The sequence below is a fragment of the Dasypus novemcinctus genome, chromosome 7 (assembly GCF_030445035.2).
Source record: "Dasypus novemcinctus isolate mDasNov1 chromosome 7, mDasNov1.1.hap2, whole genome shotgun sequence".
In the NCBI taxonomy this organism is placed as follows: Eukaryota; Metazoa; Chordata; class Mammalia; order Cingulata; family Dasypodidae; genus Dasypus; species Dasypus novemcinctus.
In genome coordinates this window covers 49,232,334-49,259,498 of record NC_080679.1, presented here as the reverse complement: position 1 = coordinate 49,259,498, position 27,165 = coordinate 49,232,334, and the positions used below count along the sequence as shown (strand labels likewise).

General features: G+C 37.7%; 1 protein-coding gene across 15 annotated transcripts in view; it reads right to left on the bottom strand.

Moving 5' to 3' along the window:
- Positions 1-27,165, bottom strand: part of HECW2 (HECT, C2 and WW domain containing E3 ubiquitin protein ligase 2) — a 469,060-nt gene that overhangs the window by 291,696 nt on the left and 150,199 nt on the right. For 4 of the 15 annotated variants that reach the window (XM_058300432.1, XM_058300427.1, XM_058300425.2 and 1 more), the window contains one exon: positions 2,189-2,335. The exons of the other annotated variants lie outside the window; for them this stretch is intronic. The gene's annotated coding sequence lies outside the window, so the exon portion shown is untranslated. The remainder of the gene's footprint in view (positions 1-2,188; positions 2,336-27,165) is intronic. 15 annotated transcript variants of the gene reach the window in all.

Sequence of the window (27,165 nt, the reverse complement as noted above, 5' to 3'; positions counted from 1 at the left end):
TAGGGCGTTGAGTCTCCACCCTTCGGTGGGTGGTGACTCACAGATAAAAGGCATGGTAAAGGACAGAGCTGGGGGTTTTTGATGTTGGAGTTTTGATGTTGGAGTTTGATGCTAAAGCCTTAAGCTGGAGCCCCAGGAAGTAAGTTCACAGAGGAAAAAGAAACCAGTCCCAGGAAGAACAGAATCTTGAACCCAAAGAGAAGCAAGACCCTGGAAGGGAAGAACCCAAGAAGCCTGAAGCCTCGCAGCCGTCGGCAGCCATCTTGCTCCAACACGTGAAAATAGACTTTGGTGAGGGAAGTAACTTATGCTTTGTGGCCTGGTATCTGTAAGCACCTTCCCCAAATAAATACCCTTTATAAAAACCAACCAATTTCTGGTATTTTGCATCAGCAAGCCTTTGGCTGACTAATATAGCCAGTTAGACATTCGCAGGTACCTGAGGGTCCTGCTAGTTACATGCAGTATTAAAACACTTAAAAGAGAACTTCACTATAGTCAAATTTCTGTTTAATTTATTACATTTATAAGAACTACAGAAGCACTTGGGAAGATTTGTCAGTCAGACCATTACAGTACCTAGAGAAGAAAGAGGCATTATAATTTAAGATGTTTAAGTTTAATGAAATTTGTAAACAGCGGGAAAATGCTAAGACTTAGACTTACTGTTATTCTACTACAGACTTACTGTAATACTAGCCATGGAAGACTTTTATCACTGATGTGGAGGCAATGGCCACTGTAGGTTCTGAGGGGAGAAAGAGGGAATACAGGTGTGATATAGGGGCATTTTCAGGTCTTGGGAACTGTCCTGAATGACATGGCAATGACAGACACAGGTCATTATATATCTTATAATAACTTACAAAAATGTGCAGGAGAGAGTATAAACTACCATGTAAACTATAATCCATGTTTAGTGGCAATGCTTCAAAACGTGTTCATCAATTGTAACAAATATACCACACTAAAGAAAGATGTTATTAATGTGGGAAAATGTGGGAGGGTAGGGAGCAGGGCAAATGGGAATCCCCTATATGTTTTATGTAACATTTATGTAACCTAAATATCTTTAAAAAAATTTTTTTAAGTATTAAAAAAAAAAAGGAGGGACAATTCCTATCTCTACTTCAGCCAGCTAGCTTCTCCTGGGGAATTCTTCAAAAACCTTCTTTGGAGTTCCCAGTTTGCAGCCTGCTCTACAGAATTTGGACTTGCCAATTCCGATGAAAAATCTCATATTTACATATACACACATGTATTTCTCCTTGGTTCTGTTCCCCTAGAGAGCCCTGAGTAATACAGGTAGGCTGACATCTTAACAATGTTTTGTCTTTCAACCTCTGATCATGGAATATTCTTCAATTTTTTTAGGTTGTCTTTATTTTATTAAAAAATGATCTTGACCCCAGAAGTCCATGTGGCTTGATTAAAATCTTGGAAAAATTGAAAAACAAATGACTATAAAATATTGCTAGACCTACAGATAGAATAAGACTTACTAACTAAAGTGCAATAAGAAGAAAAATCATGACCAATACTTCTGAAGTATTTACTAGGTGCCAGGCACTGTTTTAAGCACTTCGCTTAAAACAATGAATTTTAAACATGCTTTAAGCACTTTGCTTAAAACATATTTAAGCACTTTGCTTAAAACAATGAGTTAATACTCATTGAATTGTCACAACTCTGAGGTAGGTACTAATAACTTCCCCCACTTTACCGATAAGTAAACTGTGGTGCAGAGGAAGTCTGACTCCAGAGTCCCTGTGCCACCCACTGCACCAAAAGCCTAAGGGAGAATGTGGTTGTATTTTAAGTCAAAGGTAACTTTGGTAAACTGATTTCTGTGTATCTACCTATCTCAGTTACTTGTAGTAAGGATTAAATATAAAGTGCTTAGAACAAGGCCTCCAAGATATACTAGCTTCATCATTACCTTTTTTTTTTTTTTACCAAAATGGCAAAAACTTAAACCACTTAGCTAAAGCCAAATTATTTTCAGGTAGATATTGTTCTCCTAATTTTGAAGATAAGACCCTGATGGCTGAGGCAAGGCCACCCAAAGCGAAAGTATAAGGTCACCAGCAAGGCTTCATACACTTCTACAATGATGTGTATGACCAGTCCAAGAAAGCTTGTGAAAAATGCATGTCAAAATTAATTCAGGGGAAATTTATTAAATTACCAAAGTATCTTATTTCCAGGCATCAGGAAAACATCTATGTACTCTGGAAATGCCTGCAGAGCTCCGTCTGCAATACAGTAAGTCAATGCTTCAGAAGTGTTGGCTCTCTTCTCTCGTAGCGACATCCTTAGCTAGTACATCAGGGCCCTGGGAGAGAGGGAGAATTTGAAGGGCTTAATGCATCTATGGGGAGAAATTACCAAAGCAAAGACCACAATGATCTAAAAGGAAAAAGAAGAACACATAGAAGCTCTTGTGAACAAAAACAATATTCAGGAGTGGATTCAGGATTTGTGGGGGCTGAGGCTTATAAACTGGGAGGGGAGGTGTCAAGCAAGCAAGGGACACTGACGCTTCCTTAGTGGAATCTGCACATCACTTGATAAAGAGCTTCCCCATATATGATCTCATGCAATCTTTGCTGTAGCTCTTATGAGGTAGGTAGACTGTATATAATTACCTCCTCATTTTCAGAATGAAGGAATTATGGTTCAGAAAAGTGAAGTTCCTTGATCAAGGTCACAGGCAGCAAAAAGCGGCAAAGTTATAATCAGGTCTTCCACTTTTAAATCCCTATAAACATTTCATGGCCTCTTTCAGTGGCGGGGAAAAAAATGAAAAGGTTCATATACCCAGTTGACTCAAAATCACAGAAAAACCTGGAAGGGAACCAAGGAAATGTGATATTCACATTATTTTTTAAAAGCATCAGAAATGCATTGGTTTTTAGAGCATGCTGCAAAATAATAGCTCTTCAATAGAAAGTCAAGAGAGTATAGTGATTCAGGGTCCCAGCTCTGTGGTCATATTTCCTAGTTTCAAATATCTCTTTTGAGACTGAGCAAGAAAACTTGAAGGATGTTCCAGAGGCTGCATGTCATGTCTAAAATGAGAAATAACAATGGTAGCTGCTTCGCTGAGCTATTAGAGGAGGAAATGACATGAAAAAGTGCCTGCTTGGTACGGTGCCTGCTTCACAGTAAGAGCTCATTCAATGTATATTACTATGGAGAAATAAAGAACTTGGCTAAACCTTGTTATTGATTTCACTCAGCTCACTCTATTATCTGAACCAAGTTATTCTTCTCTGCATCTTTAACAAGATATTTCCTCATGGGCCTTTTTTATCTTCCTTTTTCTGACACAAGCTCCTTAGGGCCATTTCTAAGGAGTTATAAGATCAAACTTTTAATTAATAACAAACATTATCATTCGTTATTCAATTCTACTTCAGACTTTCAGAAAGCTAGCTTTTTTGGTGGTTTCCATAACTCAGGCTTCAGGTAAAATAAAGGACAAGCGGTGGCGGACTTGGCCCAGTGGTTAGGGCGTCCATCTACCACATGGGAGGTCCACAGTTCAAACCCCGGGCCTCCTTGACCCATGTGGAGCTTGCCCATGTGCAGTGCTGATGTGCGCAAGGAGTGTTGTGCCCCGCAGGGGTGTCCCCCGCGTAGGGGAGCCCCACACGCAAGGAGTGTGCCCCAAAGGAGAGCCGCCCAGCGCGAAAGAAAGTGCAGCCTGCCCAGGAATGGTGCCGCACACATGGAGAGCTGACGCAAAAGGATGATGCACAAAAAGAAACACAGATTCCCCTGCCGCTGACAACAACAAAAGCAGACAAAGAAGACAAAGCAAATAGACTCAGAGTAACAGACAACCGGGGAGGGGGGGGCGGGTAGAGGGGAGAGAAATAAGTAAATAAATCTTTAAAAAATAATAATAAAAAAATAAAAAAGAAATAAAGGACAACTCTGTGAACTAAGCTTTATTGCTGTTGTTGAAAGGTCATATGGCAATATTTAGAACTGGAAAGTGGACAGGGTTTCACAGGTTGATAGATATGTTTGCATAAGTCTTTTAAAATACATTTATCTTAATATAAAATAAATTAAAACCTCATTATTATAAGTTCTTATTTTCTCTAGGTTAAATTATATCTAGAAAATTGAGGAGCTCTTGGTGTTAGATAGAGCACTTGGTCCTAAATAGCAGGGATTATAAACATAAATCCATTCATGGATTATAACTGGGAACCATTTTCCTTGCCATTTATTTGAGAAAGATAGAACTGGTGGAAAAATCACAGAACTAAAACACAGGGAAACACAAGTTCAGGTTCCAAGTCTACCAGTTACTAGCCATGTGCACCTGAGCACACCACAACCTCAATGAGCATCAATTTCACCATTTTTAAAGGCAATATTCACTCTGTCTCCATTCTAGGGTTGTTTAATTTTTATGAATTTCTTTTATATAAATATATTTTTATTGTGGGGGAGGGAGCATAGAAAACAGCCCCTATACTGGGCCCTATTCAGTAGGAGCTTCTTGAGCCATAGGGTTAAGGAAGACTTTGAGAAAATAAAAGTTGTTTGGAAAAATCCAGGTGTAGTTGCTTTGTATGTTCGATGGGTAGAAGGGATGAAGTGGCGTGTGAAGGCCCCTCACACCCTCCATCTTGCCTCAGACTATGTTCTGGAACCCTGGGGTGGAGGAAGCACCAGTTTCAGTCCTGCTTCTTGGGATTGTTGAGGGTCACAGTGACTGTTGATGGTCACAATGATAGAGGACCACAGGCAAGAAGAGCAACACGCCCAGATGTTGGCGAAGCTGGTGAGCTGCACATCCGTGATCATCCTGACCAGCTCCGCTCGGCCTGATGCTACCAGTGCAACAGCTCGAGGTGGGAGCCCTATGAATTTCTTTTAAATGTGCTAATAAGCTTACAAAATTGTGGAATCTTCCCTCAAGAATTAAGTCTTGTGTATATTAGATCCGCAACAAGTAAGTTGTGGATATGATGAGATCATTAGAGATATCTGGTTATTAGCTGTAGCAGCTGTTATTGCCTTTTAAGAAATGGTCAAAACAGACTATGTCAGTAAATAAGCAATTTATTTCATCAATGGCATCATCTTTGTGACTCACACTATATGTTTTCATGTTATTTTGACAGCAAGCATGCCTGCAATTATAGAGTATGACAGATGATCTTATGAGCACTGACCTAATTTTGTTTTGCTTTTTAAACATTTAGCTGTAAGTATAGCATTATTACATTGCATGTTCTATATATGTCTCAATCCAGTTAAGTTTACAATGTGTCTTTGAATTGGATGCTTAACTTTCTAAGTTTAACGCACCTTATTTTTATCTTAATCTAAAAATATACTGAGCATCTAAAATGGTATATAACACTCTAAAGTATTTCAGGCAAGTTATTTACTCTACAGAGTCTTTAAGAAGCTATTTATGAAGGGGCTTATTTTTGGTGACTCAAACGTTATTTGCACATCTCCCAAGAGCCTCATTTGCTTATCAAGTACAGAGCAAGCACCTATTATTATTACATTATTACATGGAAGGCACTGGGCAGAGTCAAGGAAGATCCAAAATTCCAACAGAATATCCTCCTCACCACCAATGAGCTTACAAGTCAGTGTTTTGGCGAAAAGAGCATAATAAATACTTAACAGAAGTGCCCTGGACTACGGAGGAGAGCACAATCAGTCTCAAATGTTAATTTGAAAGAGTATTTAGGAGAACACTGAATACCTGAGGACATGTAAAGCAATCTCACATTACTCTCATTTTGTAGGACTTAAGAGATATACTAAATTCATAGAAAGTGCTCTAATAATATATTTAGGGGATTTGAATCTCTGGACTGATAATAAGACACCCAGGCCCAGAGCCTCAACAGACTTCAGCTCCTACACTTTGATTTATTGGACTGACCCCACTCAGCTAACATGGAGTTGAAGAAGGTCAACCACCACACCATGGAGCCTAGAGTGTCTACAACTGAAAGCAGGAGGAGTGCATCCAGTATCCATGTGGAATCTAAGCCCCCACTTGACATAGATGTGCAATGGACACAACCAATCCAATGTCCACAGAGAAAATGTGGAATGGGTGTGGGAAGGGTAGCCATGGTGGATGCTGGGTTTGGGGAATGGGAGGAAGAGATGAGATGTGGAGGCGTTTTCGGGGCGTGGAGTTGTCCTGGGTGGTGCTTCACGGACAATTACAGGACATTGTAGACCCCCCCAGGGCCCACTGGATGGAAAGGGGGAGAGTGTGGGCTATGATGTGGACCATTGACTACGGGGTGCAGTGATGTTCAGAGATGTACTTACTGGGTGCAAGGGATGTCTCACGATGATGGGAGAGAGTGTTGCTGTGGGGGGAGTGGGGGGTGGGGGCGGTGGGGTTGATTGGGACCTCGTATTTTTTTAATGTAATTCGTAAAAATAAATAATTTTAATTAAAAAAAAAAAAGTGAAGGAAAGGAGATAGCCAAAAAAAAAAAAAAAGTGCTCTAATAATGATTGAAGTGATGAATGCACACCTATGTGGACAATTTCAATGAATTGTATGTTTTATTAATATGTATTAATAAAATTGATTTGTTAAAAAATTCAATGCAAATCTAATAAAAATCCAAAAGCAAAAAAAAAATTCATAAACAAAGTCAAGCATGAAATGGTTTTCATAATGTTAATTAAAATGCCTATCATTTCCTTTGAGGCAAATGCCTTTAAGACTAAATTTAATTCTCATTACACTTTGTATTAAGACCTGTAAGTTGGAGCTACTAATCTTAAGGAAAACAGATTCTTCAGTTAAACCAGGCTAGTAGCCAGAAGAAATTCAGGAGAAAAAAAAAAGCACAAACAAATGAAATACATATATTGAACTTGAATGGAGGGGAGGGTCTCTGAAGCACAAAGTTCAGCAATTTAACACTTATGTAAGGTACCTTTAGTAAACACCTTGTTTATCTGGTAACTTTCTAATTAGATCCCCATTTGCAAGGCTTATTTATACCTTTCTAGAATAAGCAAGGTGACTGCCTCATCACACACAAAAGTTTAATTAAGAAAAGGTCACAACCCAGTTAAAGTCATTCTGCAATATTTACAATTTTTAAGAGTCAGAAGGGGATTCAAAAGACAGTAATTAATTCAACATATGTTTACTGCATACTTACTCTGTGCCAAGCACTAGGATGGGGGTTAGAAACATAAACCAGACTAGAACCATCATTGCTCCGTTGATCTCACTGGTACTTAATTTTTCAACATTTTTTCTCATGTGTTATTCATACATATGTAGTAATTAATGGATAGAAAATTAATAAACATCAAATCTAATGAACCATGAACTATAACTGATTATTTATACAATCATTTTGAAAAGAAATGAGAAGGAAAGGAAAGAAAGAAGTTTAAGGGAAGGAATGAACTAACCTCACTCTCCATGGCTATCCTAGAGCTTTCACCCTACATACAGAATAGGCAGTTTCATCTCAGTCACACTGCCCACAGGTTCTCAGTCTCCCGACCTAGAAGTTCACTTGCTTCTGATAGCAATAATGTCATTAAATAGCATAAACACATACTATTTAAATCAATCTGAGCACTGCTTGAAAGAAAGCTCAGATTAGTTTTCCATACTTTAAATCCACTATAAGATTGTGTTGTTTCCCTCTCCTTTGGAAGTAGGTTTAACCATGCAGATCTGCAACTCTCTGGTACCAGATATACATTTCCAGGATCCAAGGAGAATCACGTCAGTAAACATCACAATACAAGGGTGCCCAAGACATAAAAATCACATTAGGTTTCTTACTGTCACCTTACCAGTCCTGCAACTCCACAGCCTTGATTTTCTTTATTTCGTTTTTTTTTTTTTTTTTTTGGGGGGGGGGTTGCCCCCATTTTTTTTGGCGAGGAGTTATATTAATAGTAGGATCAGAAGGGATAAAATAAATTATTTCATTATTTCATAATCCAGGTCAGAACTTAACTCCCTAAGAAAAATGATTTGGTTATTTTTAAACTATCAACACAGATGGGAATAAAGGGAAGGTAAATAATGTATATTTCTGAAGGGCAATTCATTAACATGTTAAATTTTCTTTTGCCTTTAAAAAATTACATACCTTTTTAAACTTTATTTTTAAAGAAGTTTTACATTACAGAAAAGATTTGATCAAAAATATAGGGGATACCCATATACTCCACTATTCCCCTCTCACATTTTCCCCTATTAACATCTTTCATTAGTGTAGTACATTTGTTACAACTGATGAACACATATTGAAATATTGCTACTAACCATGGTCTGTAGTTTGCATTATAGTTTATACTTCATACCACAATTTTATAGGTTTTGACAAAATGTATAATAGCCTGTATCTGTCATTGCAATATCATGCATAACAATTCTAATGTCCTAAAAAATGCCCTCTGTTCCACCTATTCTTCCCTCCCCTTCCCCTCAGAACTTCTAGTAACCACTATCTTTATATCAATGTTACAAGTTCTTCCATTAATCAATAATAATGTCTACTTTGGTCCATGGTTGCATTCTGCCCTTAGGTTTGTTCATTCCTCAATCTTGAGGCTTTGGGGATGGTGATGCCCCTCTGCTGCAGACTGAGAGAGGGCTTAGATCCCATAGGGGAGGTGAAAGGAACTGTTTTGCTTGCAGTTTTAGATACTCTCTGCCTTTTTGGAGGGGGGTTGTCCATCATCATAAAAAAAAATGACCTACTTTTTGACCTATAGTTCCATTAATAGGAATTTTCCCCAAAGATATATACAAAAATTTGAGTGCCCTTATATTCATCACATGATTTATAACAGCAAAATCTGGAAACAACCAAAGCACTTGGGTAAAGAAATTATGACACATCTGACACATACAAAAGGTAAAATACTTAGTATCCACTAAAATACAATAACTGACATGGGAAATGATAACACTATAGTTTAACTTAAAATTTTAAAAAGTGTCCAAAACAGTACTTACAATATGACTTCACTGTTTTCAGGTATACTGCATTTATTTCAAATGTGTCTTTTACTTAGGAGGCTCTGATTTTATAACAAAACCCTAACTTAAGATGAAATCACAGAAAATATTGAATCTATTAAAACTCTACATGAAAGTTGTAGAGGATTGACATCAAAATAAAAACGAGTAAATCCCGAAGGTCAGCTAGAACATTTTAGAATTCTCCACCTGATTTGGAGTTATCTTAAAGGCAGGATAGTCTGAATGCTCCCAACAACTACATATATAGACCTTCCCTTTGTTTCTTCTGTCTTCTGGTCATCTAGCTCAGTGGTTCTCCAACTTTAATGTTCAATGTGCAAAAAATTCTGCCCTACGGTGCATTTATGCACTACCCCCCCCCCTTTATGACTGATTCAAGGGATTTTATGGTATGTGCTGTGATTTACTCAACACCCAGTCACTACTACATATAAAGAAATAGAGAGAGAATGTGTGCATATACCTAAAAAGGGACTGGCTGGATACAGACTAGACTAACAGGATTCTAGGCTAATTTTTATCTTCTATAACTAACGATTATCTTGCCATCAGAAGAATAAGTTTTCTTTTTTAAATAAGCAAGCAGGCAAAACTTTGCTTTTCCTTTCCTATACATCTGACCACATTGCAAGGAATTCAGACAAAATAGTATCTCATTTATCTAACATTTTCCAAGTTAATTATCCCTAATCTTTCTATCAAAATGTGGTTCTCAGACCCAAAGTATGTGTAGCACCTCAGAGCTTGCCCCAAACCTACTGAATCAGAATCTACAGTCAAACAAGGTGCTCAAGTGGTTCTTACAAGCAGTAGAGTTTGAGAAACTCTGCTCCAGAAAAATGGGGCATATTGGTCATTTAAATTGCTGTGGTGTTTGAAAGTTTAACTATTTTGGACAGAAATCCTAAAATCTATTATAATATAATATTTATAACGATGATTTCTTAAATACATTCAGATAGCCCTTTCTTGACTATGTAAATCGTCAGGCTGCTTCATTAGCCTCCAGGCCCACTGAGGAGAGTGAAATTTTTTGTCCAAACTTTCAATAACTTCATCTGCTATGGGTCTGAAGGTTCTGCACCCTTTTAGTTTCTGTCTGCTGCCTCTGAGCCTGCTTGTATGTAGCCAACAAGCCCCTTCCTTTCCTAATGTGCTGTTTCTATCTGCTACTTAATGGGAAACCACATAACTAAATCTACCATAATTGTCCCTAAACTTAGAGCTAGCAATCCCATTGCTGTTTGTAAGGCCACATTTTGACCATGGTGCATGGGCTTTTGTTTTAATGCATGGATTTTGGGACACACATTTTGACTTCACACAAGGTCTTTTTGTCCTCTATATCCTTTAAAAGCTAACCTTTGCTTAATGAGAACTGGGTGTCTAGTACCACTCTAGTACTCTACAAGTACTCCTTGAACTCTCACAACAGTCCTAGGATTTAAGTAAAAGAAGTCCCATTTTAAGGGAAGCAGATGTTGCTCAAGCAACTAAGCTCCTGCCTACCACATGTGAGGTCCCAGTTTCAGTTCCCAATGCCTCCTAAAGAAGATAAGCAAGAAACCAAGCTGACATGATGGGCAGGTGCAGTGAGCTGACACAAGAAGAGACACAAGGAGGAAAACATAATGAAAGATACAACAAAGAAGGGAGCAGAAGTGGCTCAAGCAATTGGGTGCCTCCCTCCCACAGCAGAAGTCCCAGGCTTGGTTCCTGGTACTTCCTAAAAAGAAGACTATCACACAACAAACAGACACAGCAAATGCAAACAACAAGGGGGTGGGAAGAAATAAATAAAATAAATCTTTTTAAAAGAAGAAAAAGAAGTCAAACTTTACAGATGAAGCCCCATATATCCAGGATATAAGCCTAGGCATTCTATTTCTCACAGAAATGTTGTCAGATAATTGATCTCAAGGTAAGTGAGCTGTTTTTATAGAAAACAAGCAGCCCAAATCTTATCTTATAAATAATAATCTTGTATATTCACTTGATCTAAATTTTTATATTCCTAGCAATTAAAAAGACTTTCAAAGTCATTTTAACAAAGGGTCAAGGCATTTTTGTTTTATACTAAAAGATAGTTTCCAACTTCAATATTATAAAAATACATCAATTCCTTCACAAAGAAAGAGACCCAATCAGTTTAAAATTTTATTCTCCATTCCCAAACTCAAGGCATTTTGACATATTAATAAAGGCTGGATGGTAAACTAGCATAGTGGTTAAAAGCATGGGCTGTGAATACAGGTAGCCCTCCTTTGGGTCCCAGCTCCGCTACTTTGGAGCTGTGTGGTCCTGGGCAAAGTCCTTAACCTCCCTGAACCTCAGCTTTCTCATCTGCCAAATGGTGGGCACTATATTCACACTCTTGGGATTTCATAAGGATTAAAGGAACTAACACATTTAAAATAGTTAAGCACAGTACACTTGCCGCTTAGTAAATGCCCAAAAAACATTCATTACATGTATGTCATTTATAAAGTTTCATGACAAGTCAGCATTCAGCCACATGCTGAGCTGCAGGGAAAAAAATTCTTCAATTACAAACCCCTTCATAATTACCTATTAGGAAGCAAAATGGCAGAATGCTACTAATTACTTTTCTGAAATCAATAAGTACTTAACTAGAAGAAAATGGAAAAGTAAAGTAAATTTTAGCCTCAAAAGAAAAATCTATCTCTGAAGTGAAAATAAAACATTAGATCTGTTGTTCTTGACAACCAGTTTGTTTTCCAAATAATACATGATAGCACAACATATTTGAACGTAATTAATAGCACTGAATTATATATTTGAATGTGGTCAAAATGGGAAATTTTAAGGTGTATATGTTACTAGAATTTAAAAACAAAAACCATGGGACTGTACAACACAGTGAGCTCTAATATAAACCATGGACTATAGTTAATAGTTTAATTATAAAAAATGTTCATTCATCAATTATAACAAATTCACCACACTAATGGAAGGTGTTAATAATAGGGTAGCATATAGGAACTCTGTTATGCACAATTTTTCCATAAACCTACAATTTCTCTAATTTTAAAAAAATGCATGCAAAATACAACTTTTAAAAATCCTACTATTTTATTTTTTACTCTATAGCTTTCATCTGACACCCTTCCTGATCAAGCCACATTTCCCTATTATTTTTGAAGCAAAACAAGCTGCCATCCATTAACAGCTCAACAGTGCTGTCAGAGCCTAGATGTCAAAAACAGCAAAAAGTGTATTAGAAGAAAAACTATAGATTAAAATTTTTGTTAAATTACTAAAAATAAATACACACCTGGGGATGATACTACACTGTTTAATAATTATGGTAAGAACTCAAGAAATAAGCTGTTGTTATTATTATGTGTCATTCATGGTTTAAAGTGTTTTACCAGAATCATGGAATTTTATGCTCTCAACAACTCTATGAGGTAGATGTTATCGCTCCTATTTTACTGATGAGGAAACTGAAAAAAAAGAACCTAAGCAACTTGCCAAAGATTTACAAAGTCTGTAAGTAGTAGAACCAGGATATAAACCTAAGTGTCTCAGTCTAGAGGCACATGAAAAGAACGTTTTCCTTTATCTAGTGGTCTTTGCAATATTTTGATATCATGTAGAGTTGAAAATCTCCTTTTTTCTGCTCTTATTAAGTGATTTTCCCCAAGAAGGAGTATGTGTATGTAGATATAAATAAATACATATGAATAAATATGTATAACATATATAAATACATATGTAAATATACAGTGTATGCATATATATACATACACTATGAGGGCTTGGGACTCAGCCAGACTGTCATCTGTAAAATGAAGGTAACAGTCTCTAATTCATAGAGGTTTTGTGGGGATTAAATGAGATAAAGGACTTTTATACAATGCTTTTAAACAGGAAGCACTCAATACATGCAGCTATTTTTATTACTATCATTAATTATTAAAATTTTTCCTCATGAATTGAATGACAGTGCTTTCTATCTGTCTATGCAACTGTGGAGAGCACAGACCCTGAACTGGGTAACATGGCGAGGAATTTTGCACATTCATGTTAAACAAGTTTTTTTCAGTAGCAAACCTACATACATTCTGGACTAATTCATCACAGGGATTCCAAATAGCATCTGGACCCTCTGCATTTCTCTAATAGCCATTTTTTTTCAATAATCAACAAATTAAGTGGTGAACATTTGCTGTATGCTAGATTCTGTGTTAGGTTCAGATATTCCTTCTAATGTGTATGAATCATAGGATGGAACCCCAGGCAGGGGTTCTCGTTCTGGGAGCACATAAGAATCAGCTCGTGGCTGGGGGGGTGGGCGGCTTTAAAAGCAGATGATCTTGCATCCTCCTCAGACCAATGAAAACATTGTCTTTGTAGTGGAGCCTTAGGTGTCCTCAGTGTTTCATTTCATATTTAAGTTCCCCAGATGGTTTTAATGTACAGTAAGGGCTTAGAAGCACAGGTGTAAGGGCCAAATAAAATAGAGAAGAAAATCTTGGAAGGAGATACCAGGCCAGTTCGTGGAAAGCTGTAATTGTCCAATTACAAATTTAGAGAGCTACCTAGAATTCTGAAGAAAGTGACACAATTATAAAGAACAAAATTAAACACTAAGCCCCAAACTAATGAAATCAGATATAATCAAGACTTTATTATTCACGCTAATAGAAGTCCTGTATGCTGTCAGATTTTTGTTTCAGGATGATCTAAACTTCAGATCTACGGATTCATAAAGAAATTTCAGTAGCCTTTTATTAAGGGAAGAGGGGAACAACAATCCGAGCCTATCACAGACATCGCATTTACCTTCATTTCTAGTTATACCTGGGCCATCCCTGACTATGAAAGTCAAATATGCTCAAGAGAAAGATGAAGTACAACCAGTAATCCCACAGCCCAAGATAATCACTACTAACATTTTGATGTATTTGTCCAGAATATTTTTCTATTCTTAGGATGAAAAAATCTCTTCCCAGATTGTAATCTGACAAACATTTACTGAGAACATACTATTTGCCAGTCATTATACTTTAGGTGCTGGTCCCAGAGATAAAAGAAAGACAGCATCTAAAACCAGCACCTGGCAGAAAGGAGGCACTCAAATAAATGAGGGAGGGAGGGAGGAAAGTTCTGTCCCCTTAATAAATTTATTGTCAGTCCAGTAAACAAGCAAACAAGTACAAAAACCGCTACAAGTCAGAATGATGAATGTTACAACAGGGCTGTTCCCATCATGGTGGTGCATAAGCAGTGAACAGGAGATTAGGTGATGTCCTCCAGAAGGGATAGTGCCTATTGTGAGTCTTGAAGAAGGACCACACACACACAAAAAAAAAATAGCCAGGAGAAGAAATAAAGAAGAGCAATCAGAAGGAGCAAAGCACCTCCAGACAAAAACAAAGAAGTAAGGGAGTGTTGCATGTTCAGAGAACTGCATTGAGTTCATCTGCCGGAGAAGGTGGAAAGAGAGAGGGTTTGTGTGTGCATGTGTGAGCAGGTTTTGGGAATGGGGGTGAGGGGACAGGGAGGTGGCAAAACAGTAACCCATGAAGCTGAAGAGGCCTCAAGAAGCCAAATCAAAGAGGGCTTTGAATGTATACTGAAAAGTTTCAGTTTCATCTTGAAAACTATATGAAGTGGTTAAGGGATCCCAAGCATGAGAGCTATACATTCAAATGTGGTAAAAAAAAAAAAAGAAAATTCCTCTGGCTGTACTTTGGAAGGGCGACAAGACCAGAAGCCATTAGAAGTTCCACTGCAGGATTCTAAATCAAAAATGATGCAGGTCTGACTAAAGCCAGTATAGTGGGAGGGGAGAGAAGAGGACAAAGTTAGCAGTTATTTAGAAAGAAGAAGAGCCAACATGGCTTGGCTAGGAATTGGGTGTGGCTACTGAAAGAAGAAAGAGTCCAGGAAAACCTCCTGTTTTCTGAAGAGCAGAATCACAAGAGAGCAGTTGGAGAATAGGAAATGTAAGAAAATGTTCAGTTCCATTTGGGGCAGGCTGAGTGTGAGATATCCATGAAGCAGTGAAGCAAAGGTCTCCAGAGAGGTATGGTGCAGGGGAACTGAGCATCAGCACAGAGTTTAAACTGAGAAGAGAAGACCATCAGGTCAAGGAGAGATGCACCAGGGGATTGAGGAAGATGCGTCTGGGAAGGAGACTGGGAAGAAACTGGTCAGGGAGATAAGAAAACAAGGAGGAAGCTTATTACCATCAAAACCACAGGTTAAAGTAGAATTAATTCATTAGAATATAAAAAACAAGTTTAAGAAAGAAAAAGCAATTAACAAATGTGAGGGAGAAATGTATTTAGAAAAATGAAGGAGGAAATCAAAACTGGTAAAAGGAATAAAAAACAGAAACTGTCAAGACACAGGAAAATAAATCTCTGAATCAATTCAGAACTAGCTACCTTCCATCATACTACACGATTCCTCTCTCTTACCAATGCCAAAATTAGCACCAAAAATTTCTCCACCTAGATCACACAGGAATAGTGTCAGAAACATGACAAGTTTTGTGTATTGCATAAAGGGCGTTGTGTATTCGAGACCCAGATTCTGGCTCCACAGAGCATTTCTGCCATTCCTGTGATGGTTACCTCTTTTGAAGACAGAGTCCAGCCCAAGTCTCAGTTCCTAAAGCTTCTTGTTATTTAAAAAACAACAGAAGAGCAGAGAGGAATTCAGAAAGTGAGGAAAAACTCAAATTTCTACCACCAGACCTCGCAGGGATCACATTTCTGTATGCAAATTAAATAAATTAAATGGCATTTTCATAGCTCCCTAGAGCCTCCCCTAAGAGCTGCTTGCTGGTTTCCTACATTAGCATTGGCCTGCGAGACTGAGCATTAGTCAGAGCTTCTCACTGTGTCAGCGTAGCATGAGAGCTGCCAAGCTAAGCACTGTCACATGCTGCAGATGCAACCCCCCTGGCCTCAGAGAAAAACTATGATTTTGGAAAACCTTCAAGCTAATGCTTTCTGCCAGCATTATATGCATGGGTGTTCGTAGCAGAAAAAATAAAGTAAAATAAGCAGCAACACTGAGCATCTTCTCACAGCCCAGGGTGTGGGTGGCAGCCTTGCTCTGGAAAGGACTGAAATGGGAAGAAAACACGTGGGATGAAGCACCCTCAATTATTACTGCATACTCTGCCCTATTTTTAGAGAGTCTTAATGAATGCAATGATATTTTAGCCTGGTAACAAAGGCTGGTGGCCCAGCATCCAAGGAAAACATTACACAAAATAGAAATCCTCCGAGTCCAACTCTTACCCATATGCTTCCAAATGAAGTTCAAAGAAATTTGAACAGCTTCACCTCTACTCACTAACATTAGGAAAATAAAGCTAATATTAAATCCTCAAACAGAAATCTCTACTATTATGGTCAAATTGGTGCGCTAAGAGATGGGTAATTATCACTGTATCACCAATCTCTGGGTGATAAGCCTCTATGAGGCTAGCTCAGGAAGAAAAGCGCCCTGATTATTACAGGAAAAAATTTAGCCCCGTCCAGACCTTGCTCACCAATGTTCCAATATGCTGATGTCGAGACTTCAACTTCCCTAAAATGGAGGCACATTCCACTCTCCAGGGAGATAAGATAGCCCATTAGGTCACAGCACCTGCAGACAAGGTCTCCATATAGCTGCCATAAATTACATCCCACACCAGGCAATGCTTTGTTAGAGAATTTGACTTTGGCATGGATGGTCTTCTAAAACAGGGGACTAAAGGCTGGATGAATTTTCATCATCTCAAACTGTACTAACAGACCGAAAATGCCTGGCTCGAGCATTTTGATGCTCTTACAAACTAAAATTTCCACATAAAAACTATTTCTGTTAGATCAAGTCTATTAGATTAAGCATTTACTAGGCAGTAATCCCAAGGGTACAGTATCAATGACAGCTACCCAGAAAGCACCAGCTTTAATCGGAGTCCTCAGATATCAGAGGACTTTTCTATTCTTAAATTAGCTGGCGAGGGAATATGAACATACGTTAGTTTTTCTGTTTTGTTTTTTTTTTAAAGGCTTAAATCTAGAATTTAGCAATTGAGATAGCTTGAGAGAAAGTGATGTTTTTTCAATCCTATTTATTACATTCCATTTATAAAATAAGAAAGTACATGTGCCTATTCTAAGGAGGAGTATTCATAAGACTATCGTTACCGCAATGCACAACAGATCTACATGCATGTGAGTCAGCGTGCTCACTTTCTCCAAGGAGTCTCTCATGATCCCATTTCTCAACGGCATATTGTAAGGAACAGGATCATCCAAATTGCTTACATCCAATACAACCAAATACTCAATTCCTCTCTTACAATAAAAACCAGGAAACTGTAAGGAATGTCACATTATAATTCTGACAAATATTTCTACCCACATGTAAATAGCTCTTTTAAAGGAGATTGAGAATAGAAAAAAGTCTCAAAGCATAGACACAAAAAGTGGTTCTCTACATTTCTTCTTTATCTTTCTGAATTCACCAACTGCATTACAATGAGCTTTATTCCTTTTACAGTAAGCAGGGATAATTATTAAAGTGAATTACAGAAATGTAGGTAATGGCATTGGGGAAAATGGCAGGGCATATAGAAAAATATATTATTCCAAGTCTTTATATTCTAAATCTGTTGTTACAAGAATTAAAAGCACATTTCAAAACAACAGATATAATAAAATCCTAATATTGTCAAGAAAAATACATTTGTGCATGTGTACACACCATATACTCACACAAACACTAATATACCTGCATCTATATAAGCCTAGGTGGAAAAAAGTAAAAATTTTTCTTATCTCTAAATGGTTGCATTGCTAATGAATTTTTTCTTTTTACTTTTCATAATTTTCCAGTTTTTCTACAATGGCCATGACTTTTAGAGTCAAAATGGTATCTAAACTCAAGTGTATCATGAGAATTAAATGAGCTGATACATGGAATAGCACAAAACTCAGTTCCTACACACAGTGAAACATTCAATAAAATTTGCTTAAAAATTCAATGCATAAAAATGCATACATAAAGAATAAAAAAGCACAGGATAAAATAACACCTCCACAAATTACATTGTATTAAAAATTGTATGACTGAAATAAATATAAGAGATTTGGAGTAATGCAAATAGAGCTAGATGTCTTTTATTAACATAGTCTTACATTTAAAGACAAACTTGTCTTTGATCTCAAGAAACATGGAATTTATAGAGGTGGTGAACCCTTGGTATTGTTATGCTTTGTTAATCAAAGACATCATGTCAGATTAGTAGGCTAAAAGAAGAGTATACTGAATATACTGTTTTAACTGGTGCTTTGTTTTTATTCTATACTAGACTGTAAGATTTTTCAAGGACTCAAAGCTGGAAATATAATCAACCTATCATAACAAAGCTATCATTTTCTATAACTGCTTTTCTTCTAAGGTTCTCAAAGCTATTTATTTTCAAATATGCTGTTATAATTCAGTGGTGTGTTGGAAGGACACAGCTAAATTCAGGAGGGACTAATGAATGATGTGGGGCGGAATCAAAAGAATCCACCTCATTGGTCCAAAGCTGTAACTAAAGTCCCATATCCTTTCCTTCAAACCAATGAACTAAGAAATTCCAAAGGAAGACAGCCCTGGAATATGTAGGAGCAGCACACAAGGCCTGATTCAAATGCTTTGTCCTCACACACTCACATTTACCATTGCCATTTTAACAGTCTAGGATGGTTATCCACTCGGCCCCAAGCCTTAGGAAGGGGCCTTGTTAACTAGGAAAGAATCCAAAAGACACTAGGGAGATGGTGCAGCAAAAGGTAAAGAACAGGAATGCACTGTCCTCTACTTTCTTCTGTTTCTTGGACAATAATTTATCCTCCATTATTCACAAAGAGGGAAGAGTCAAGTAACCCAGGGGAATGAGGTGAGGTTTGGGGTAGCCAAGAGAATTGAACAGGTTTACATAGGAAGTGGCAGAGACTAATTTCAAAACCAAAGCTGTCTGAGTCCATACTGTGTGGGAGGAGGGGCATCCGGCTTGCCTCAGTGGCAAACAGTGAGGCAAGAGGTGACACCGCCTCTGCCCACTGGGCCTAGACAAGGTGACCACGCCTGACTAGGCCTTTGCTGCTAACGGCTAGCCGGCACCGCCCTCCCCTTCCTATCTCCCGCCTAGCCCAGCTCTCACTTCCCCTCCCCCCTCCCTTAAACCTAATCTCTTAGTACGCTGTTTGCCCAGCAACAGCTTACAACCACCTATCAGGTTAGTAACAGTGTCAGCCTATCAAGAGTTAGCACATACTCTACTGGCCAATCACTAGCCCAATGCCAGAACATTGCCTTATATGGAAACAGCATTTGCCCTAGCCAATCAGAACCCGCCACACCACTCCCCAATCCTATAAATCTGCATCCCCCTCCGCAATAGACCAGACTTGTGCCATCAGCCTGTCTCCGCGACTCCTTCCTGGGTCGTGCGCCCTCCATGCCTTCGGAGACCCCGAGGGAAGCCTCAGCGGCCATACGAGGCTTTCTTCCCCACGCCAGGGACCCCTCTCGTCCCACAACGGGACCCCACTCGTCCCACAACGGGACCCCACTCGTCCCTTAACAGGGACCCCGCTCGTCCCACAATGGGACCCCACTCGTCCGCAATAGGGACCCCACTCGTCCCTTAACAGGGACCCCGTTTCGTCCCTCAATACTGGACCATTATTCCATATGCAGTACCCATTCCACTTACCACTATGACTCTGGCAAAGTGAGAGGAGATGTCAGCAGCCTTAACTTCCCCACACTCAGCCCACTGATGGGAATTTTAAAAAGGGGTGGGCAGGGGGAGGCAGGGATATGGGCCTGTCAGGGGATACTCTCTGGGCTGGACCCTTCTAGGAAAGGACTTTATTTAACTACTCTTGGCAAGTGAAAAGCCTACAACCAGCACCAAATTAAGAAGTGGTAGTTTAGAGGCTAGGGGTAAGGTTGCCCCTCTTTCCCTCCACTCTTATTTTTTCTTCCCTTCCTGTTTCATATCTCTCTCATATATTTGTTATGCAACAATGACAGATGACCTTGCCCAGAAACTAAGTTCACTCACACATCTACTCTCATTCTACCTACAGAGTGCCTTCTAAAGACTTTTTAAAAATTTACTCCAACAAGAACCCTCATATACTGCAGATGGGAATGTAAGATGGCAAAGCTACATTGGAAAAGCCTACCAGTTTCTTAAAAAGTTAAATGTAAATTTACCATACAACCCAACAATGCCACACTTACCTAGGTATCTACCAAGAAAAATGAAACATATATCCACATAGAAAATTGTACATGAACATTCACAGCAGAATTATTCATAATAGCCACAAAGTAGAAACAACCTGAATGTTCATCAAATAGTGAATGGTTAAACAAAATATGGCATGTTCACATAGAATACTACGCATCAACAAAAAAGAATAAAATACTGATGCATGATACAACATAGATAAGCCTAAACATATGCTAAGTGAAAGAAGCCAGGCAAAAAAGACCACATATATATAATTCCATTGATATGAAATATTAAGAAAATTCAAATTTAGAACGACAGAAGGTAGTAGCAGAATGAGGCTAAAGATAGGAAAAGAGATTAACTGTAAATGGGCATGAGGGATTTTATTGTGGTGATGAAAATGTTCTAAAATTGGATTATGGTGATAGTTGCCCACCTTAATAAATTAACTAAAAATCATTGAACTGTATACTTAAAATGACTAAAGTTTATGGTATATAAATTAAAACCCAATAAAGTTGTAAGAAAGAAGATTTGCAATCCAAAGGTCATTTAAAAATAGTTTAGGGGAACAGAAGTAGCTCAGTGGTTGAGCACCTTCATCTCATATACCAGGTCCCAGATTCAATCCCTGGTAACTCCTTAAAAATATATATATATTAGAGACACCTAACAGCAGACTTGAATTGATCAAAGAAAGAGCTAGTGCTTTCAAAGACAGAACATCTGAACTGGAAAAGACAGGAGAACAGAATGGAAAACATGGAACAGGATCTCAGAGAACTGAATGACAATGCAAAATGTACAAACAAACACCTTATTGGAATCCAAGAAGGAGAAAAGAATGGAAAAGGGACAGAAAAAATATTCGAGGAAACAATGACTGAAAACTTCCCAACCCTTAAAAAAAAAAAAGGCTATTCCACTCCTACTACATTCAAAACCGGCTTAAGCACTGTGACACACACAAAACACAACACCTTAACTTAAGGAATTTACAATATAATGGAATGCCAACATTTAAAATAAAAAACAGAGGAGATTTAGCCTTCTGACTGACTTATTAGCCAAGAGTTTTGTATGTATCTGGAATAAAACCAACCACAGTCAATCAAAATGATTCTCAGGGTGTTATCAGATAGTTGAGGTAATTCAAAATAACAAAGGTATCATTTACAGGTGGTCTCAATTCCAAACTCTTCCATATTATAACTGTCTATATATACTGGCATAATAATTAAACACAATTAACAATTTAGCCCAAGTATATGATTGGTTTAGGTGAAGGTAATAATTATAAAGGCTAAATGCACTGTAATTCTAGATTAGCTTCTCAAAGATTTCATCTAAAGTGAATATAATACTGTGACTAAGAGAAAGAAAATTTCAAAAATAACTTTTTTAAATAGCTAGGTTAAATCTCTGAATCTGGGTGGAAATTTAAAATTTCAAGCTTAAAGTAGTAGTAAGTCCTGATTTTAAAATTGCATATAACCAACATTAATACTTGAAATAAAAATACATAATCTCTTAAGAAAAGCTATTTAACATAGTCAAAAGTGTAGCAGAAGTAAATAAAGAGAAGCAAATGCTCATATTTAAGAATAACATGCCTTAATACAAAAAACTTGTAGTTTGTCATAAAGTGCTCTAGAGACAAGGATGAACCATGGCTATCATGCCTAAGATACTCTTATTACCCTGCAGGTATCATGTAGGCCGCAAATATGTTCCCAAATCAGGCGTTGCCATGATGTTGGTCACTAGATTGGGCTGTGATGACTATCCCATCCCTCACTAAGATCCCCCACTATAACTCACTCCCACAAATTACTGGGAAAAAGGCCCAGTGCCACATCAAGTGGCCAAACCAGTAAGCAGCTATAGAAGACAAAAAAAAAATTTTTCTTTTAACTATATAGTACATAAAGTGTGAGACCTGTTGAAGACTAGAAAACCAAATTAAAACTATTAAACTCCCTCTGGGGTGGAGGCATGGAACACCCAGATGAAAATATATTTTTCTTTCTGAGGTGCTAATTCAAGGATGTCACTGTTACTACCAAAGTATTCTTTTCCTCAAATTGAAAAGAAAATTTGGAAAAAATATGGCAATCAAAAGAGATTAATATTAGCAGCATCAAGTAAATGTTTTTATAGCTTGTTCTGTCCTTGTCATCCTTAATTTTGCATTAAATACCTTTGAAGCATCTGGAGAAAAAAAAAACTGTCCTTTCACAAAAAGCTCATAAGCAAAATTCAAGACCCATTTTTAATGGAAAAAACCCACAAAAACCACAAAGGCTTTTCAAGCTTGAGAGCAAATATAACTTTAAGAAATATTTCTTGACAGGAACCCCGCTGCAAAGGTACAGGTAGGGAGGGGGATAGGGGTGGCTGACTGAAATAAGCACACATGGCATATTTCAGTAAAACCTACCTAGATGTTTCTCATAAGATCAGAATTAGGTAAGAGACAATAAACAGAAATTCAGACAAGTCTTTGCCACTGATAAAACATTAATGGAAATGCTTTTATTTTTTAACCATTGAGTTTCTGGGTATCTGGATTCTTTTTTTATTATTATTAATTTTTATTTTTAAAGAAGTTTTAGATTACATAAATGTTACATAAAATATATAGGGGATTCCCATATGCCCCACTCCCTCCCCGCCCCCCACTTCCCCATGTGAACAAAATCTCTCATTCGTGTGGTACATTTGTTACAATTGATGAACACATATCGAAGCATTACTACTAATCATGGACTATAGGTTACATTATAGTTTACACTCTGGCCTGCACAGTTTTGTAGGTTGGGACAAAATATATAATGGTCTATATCCATCATTGCAATGTCATGCAGGATAATTCCAGTGTCCCGAGTATCTGTATTCTTAATCTGTCTTTCAAAGAATAAAATAGAGATGTCAGTGTGTTAGGTACTGTCCATCTCTTTTTAAAAAAGTGTATAATGTGTCATTTATCTGGCAAAGGCCTAATTAGCCAGTTTAAGCTAAATAAGAAGGAGGAATGTTTCCCAGGTGCTTCAAAAGCTTTTCAAAATACAAATTTTGGGCTAGAGGTGTGATTACAATCAAATTTATACAATATTTAACATTAACTCCTAAATGATATGTGTGTAAGAGAGAAAATTATATTTATTTACTATTCAGAATTGGCTTCCCTCTATAAGCAACTCTTTAGTTACTGGCACATGGTTACATGCCCAGCACTGGACTACAAAGACAAGTTGCTCAGCATAAGAGGGGAAACAATCATGTAAATAGACATATTACAATTCAAATTAATTAGACCTGTACATATGAATTTCGCAGGGAACACAGAAGAGAGCATGACTACCTCTCCCCAAGGATTCAGTGACTCACAGAAGTTGTGGCTTTTGAGTCCAGCTTTGAAGGATGAGTAGGAATTCACCAGGGAAGGAGAAGCATTCCAAGAAAAAGGAATCCCAAACATAAAGGCATGACTTGTTCAGAAAATGGTTCTATGTTGCAAGTGGGGAGTGGTGTGAGCTGAAGCTGGAGAGATAGAATCCAAATCACAAAGAGGCATGCCATGTGGATAAACTGGCAATGGGGAGGTTTCCAGTAGAAAAGTAACATGACCAGATTTCCATATTCTAGTACCAGTGTGGAGGATGGATTTGAGAGGGGGAAAACCTGAAGGCAACTGCAATGAAATGAATTGAAGGGAGAATGGTATGGATTCAGGAAAGATTTAACTGGTAAGTAGAATTTCCAGTTAGGTTAGATTTCTCACATCAATGAAATGTGTGGAGGAGATGGGAGGCAGTTACAGAAAGGGAGAAGTTTCAGAAAATTCCTAAATTTCTCAGGTTAACTGGGTAAATGGTACTGCCATTTACAAAAACAGAGCATCCAAGGAGAGGGCATGCCAAAGAAGGGGTGGGTAGTTGAGTTTAAGTTGAGTTTGGAAGCTAGATATACTGTACACAGTGGAGTATATGAAATCTAAAAGCTCGAGACTAATGCAACCTCCTGGTACATTTTTATATGCAGAACTTCTCTTTAGGTTACAGTTCAGGCAATTCATATTTACTCATTTGATAGATATTTATTGTGTATCTATCACTTGGGAGCAAGTGAAAGGCACTCAACCAGGTGTCACGAGGATTCAACTCTCAGATTGCAATCTTACCTTTGCACCTGCTCTGCAGTCTTGGGCAATCACCCTCTCTGATCCTTGGTAAAATGCAGATGATTTCTTCTACCTAGCACTATTGGGATGGTTAAATAAGATAACTGCATGGGTTGGGATAGAATGATGCCAGTCACACGGCTGCTGGTGGTCAATAACACTGCAGGTGGTGGTCAATAAAAATTATTAGACGGTAATATGTATCATTCTTTATTCTCAGAAAGTTTGTAAGTCAGTGTGGAAGAGGAGACATGTACATAATTCACTGAAAGGTAATGGGAGCCTATAAAAAGATATAAAGAGTGGTGGGGTGGTCAAAGGAGGGAGAGACCACCTATAGAAAGGATCTAGAGAGGAAATTTCTTATAAGCTGGATCTGCAGAATGTATAGCATCTAGACATGCAGAGATAGAGACAAACGGACATTGTAGGTGGTGAGGAAAAGCAGGGTAACTTAAGCACAAGTTTCATTCAAGCCCAGGAGCCTGGGTTTTGTATTAAGGCTCCGGCACTCTCTAGCTCAGTGACTTTAAGCAAAATAGTGAACTATATTTCAGTCACCATTAGGATTTTAAGAGATAATGTATGCAAGATTCTTAGCACAAGGCACGTGGAAGCTGGCATAGTTAGCAGAAACATAGAAGCAGGAAATTGAGGGAAGATTAATTTTTCTAGAGTGTACCATTCACGATGCTGAGTAATGTAAAAAAAATTAGAAAACAGATTATAGAGGTTAAAAAATGGAAGATTTGGGACTTTGTTTTGCAGGTAAGAGATGACGCTGAAAGTTTTAGACCAGGAAAGGAAGCTACATGTTCTTTATCTTTCCAAATATCAGCTTTTTTACTTACAATTTAAGGAACTCTAATTACAAAATGATCTGTTTTCTACCCCATGTTTGCCCAACAGCAATTTTCAATATTTCATATAGAGCTGGAAAATTCTAATTCTAGACCTGCTTAAAAATTTTTTTAATTAAAAAAAAAAACTGGTTGAAATTCCTATAGCACTTGCTTGTAAATATTTTTTAAATTTACCTTTATATATGTGTGTGTGTGTGTGTGGGAGTATGCATCCAAATCCACTAAGAAAACATGAACCCCTTGGGCCATGGTGGCCTCAGAGTTTACTAGAGAATCTGAAACACAGTAAGACTCAGAGATTATATATTGGTGGTGGTGGTTTTTTTTCTTTTTATAAGCACAACTGCAGTATAGTGGTGTTGATACGAGAAATATTAACTTTTCCATATATAATATACATATATTATGTACATACATACATGTAATTCTCATATATTTATATTCTGTCAGTATGACTAATCTCAAGCATTTTTGTAATTATCACATATATAGCTCATATTCTTTTTACAGCAAGTTTTCATCCAAATCTTAAACCCTTTTGCATGCTTCATTTGTCATTGGACTCCTACTAGAATAATAAAAATAACCAAATTTCCAATTCAATATGCACAGCACTTTTCTTCCAAAGAGCTTTTATGTTGCATTATAATTAGTCTCAATGTTTCAAGTCCTCGAGAGATAGTAGGTACTAAGTATTATATCATCTTAATGGCAGATAAAACAGAGGCAAATATTCCTCCTAAAAGTTCACCCCAGGAAAATGACGGCACTATGGAGGTCATGTTTTTTTGGAGATTAGTCAAATGCTAACCTGGATTTAATCCACCCATTTATTCTATATCATGGGAATTTTAACTATAACTGTAGTAGTAATTCATTTTTTCCAGGCATTTATTGAGTGCCTACTATTTGCCAGGCACTAGGTAAAGTGAGGCGTGAGGGGAGTAAAAGATGAATAAATCTTTCATGCCTGCCTTTAAGGAATTCTCAGTTAAGTGAGGAAGTCAGATCGATTCCTAGCTCAAAGCACAGACAGGTTGAAGTTCTTTAGGAGCCCATAAGAGGAGGAAATGTAAACTACAACACAAACAGTAATTCATGCTGTGTAGCAATGCTCCAAAACATACTCATCAAATGCAATGAATGTACCACACTAATGAAGAAAGTTGTCGATGTGGTAGGAGGTGTGGGGTATGTGGTGAGTGGGGTATATGGGAACTTCTTATATTTTTTAATGTAACATTTTGTTTGATCTATGTATCTTTAAAAAAAAAAGATATTAAAAAAAAGTAAATCAAATCTTACTCCCAAATTCCAATTCTTGGATCTATAGGTTCCCACAAAATATGCATGCTGAAAATGTTCAGATCAAACTGCCCACTTAAGATTTTCTAAGATAACTTGGATTGCCTGGCTTCTTTTCTGCTGTGCTTTTGTTTGAACCACCCTGACAGCTAAAACAAACTAAGCCTTTCACCCAGCAAAGAAATTCAGGCTGTGATGTTTAACTAGAACTCCAAAACTTACTAGTAAACACTTATGAGTAAATATCAAATTTGCATTTAAATATAGGGGTTCTTAGGCAACTTGTCTTTGTATTTCAGGGTTCAGCTCAGTATCTGGCAGAGTGGATGGGAAATGAATGATTGCTGACTTAATCACATGAATTACAAGGCCACTATCCATCAATGATGCCCCAACTCACCAAGAAGTCAAAGGTACCTTGTAGCTTGATGTGAAACTGTCACTCCTACCAACTGAAAATTGCATAACCCTTACAACTTTTTTTTTCCAATTAATATGCTAG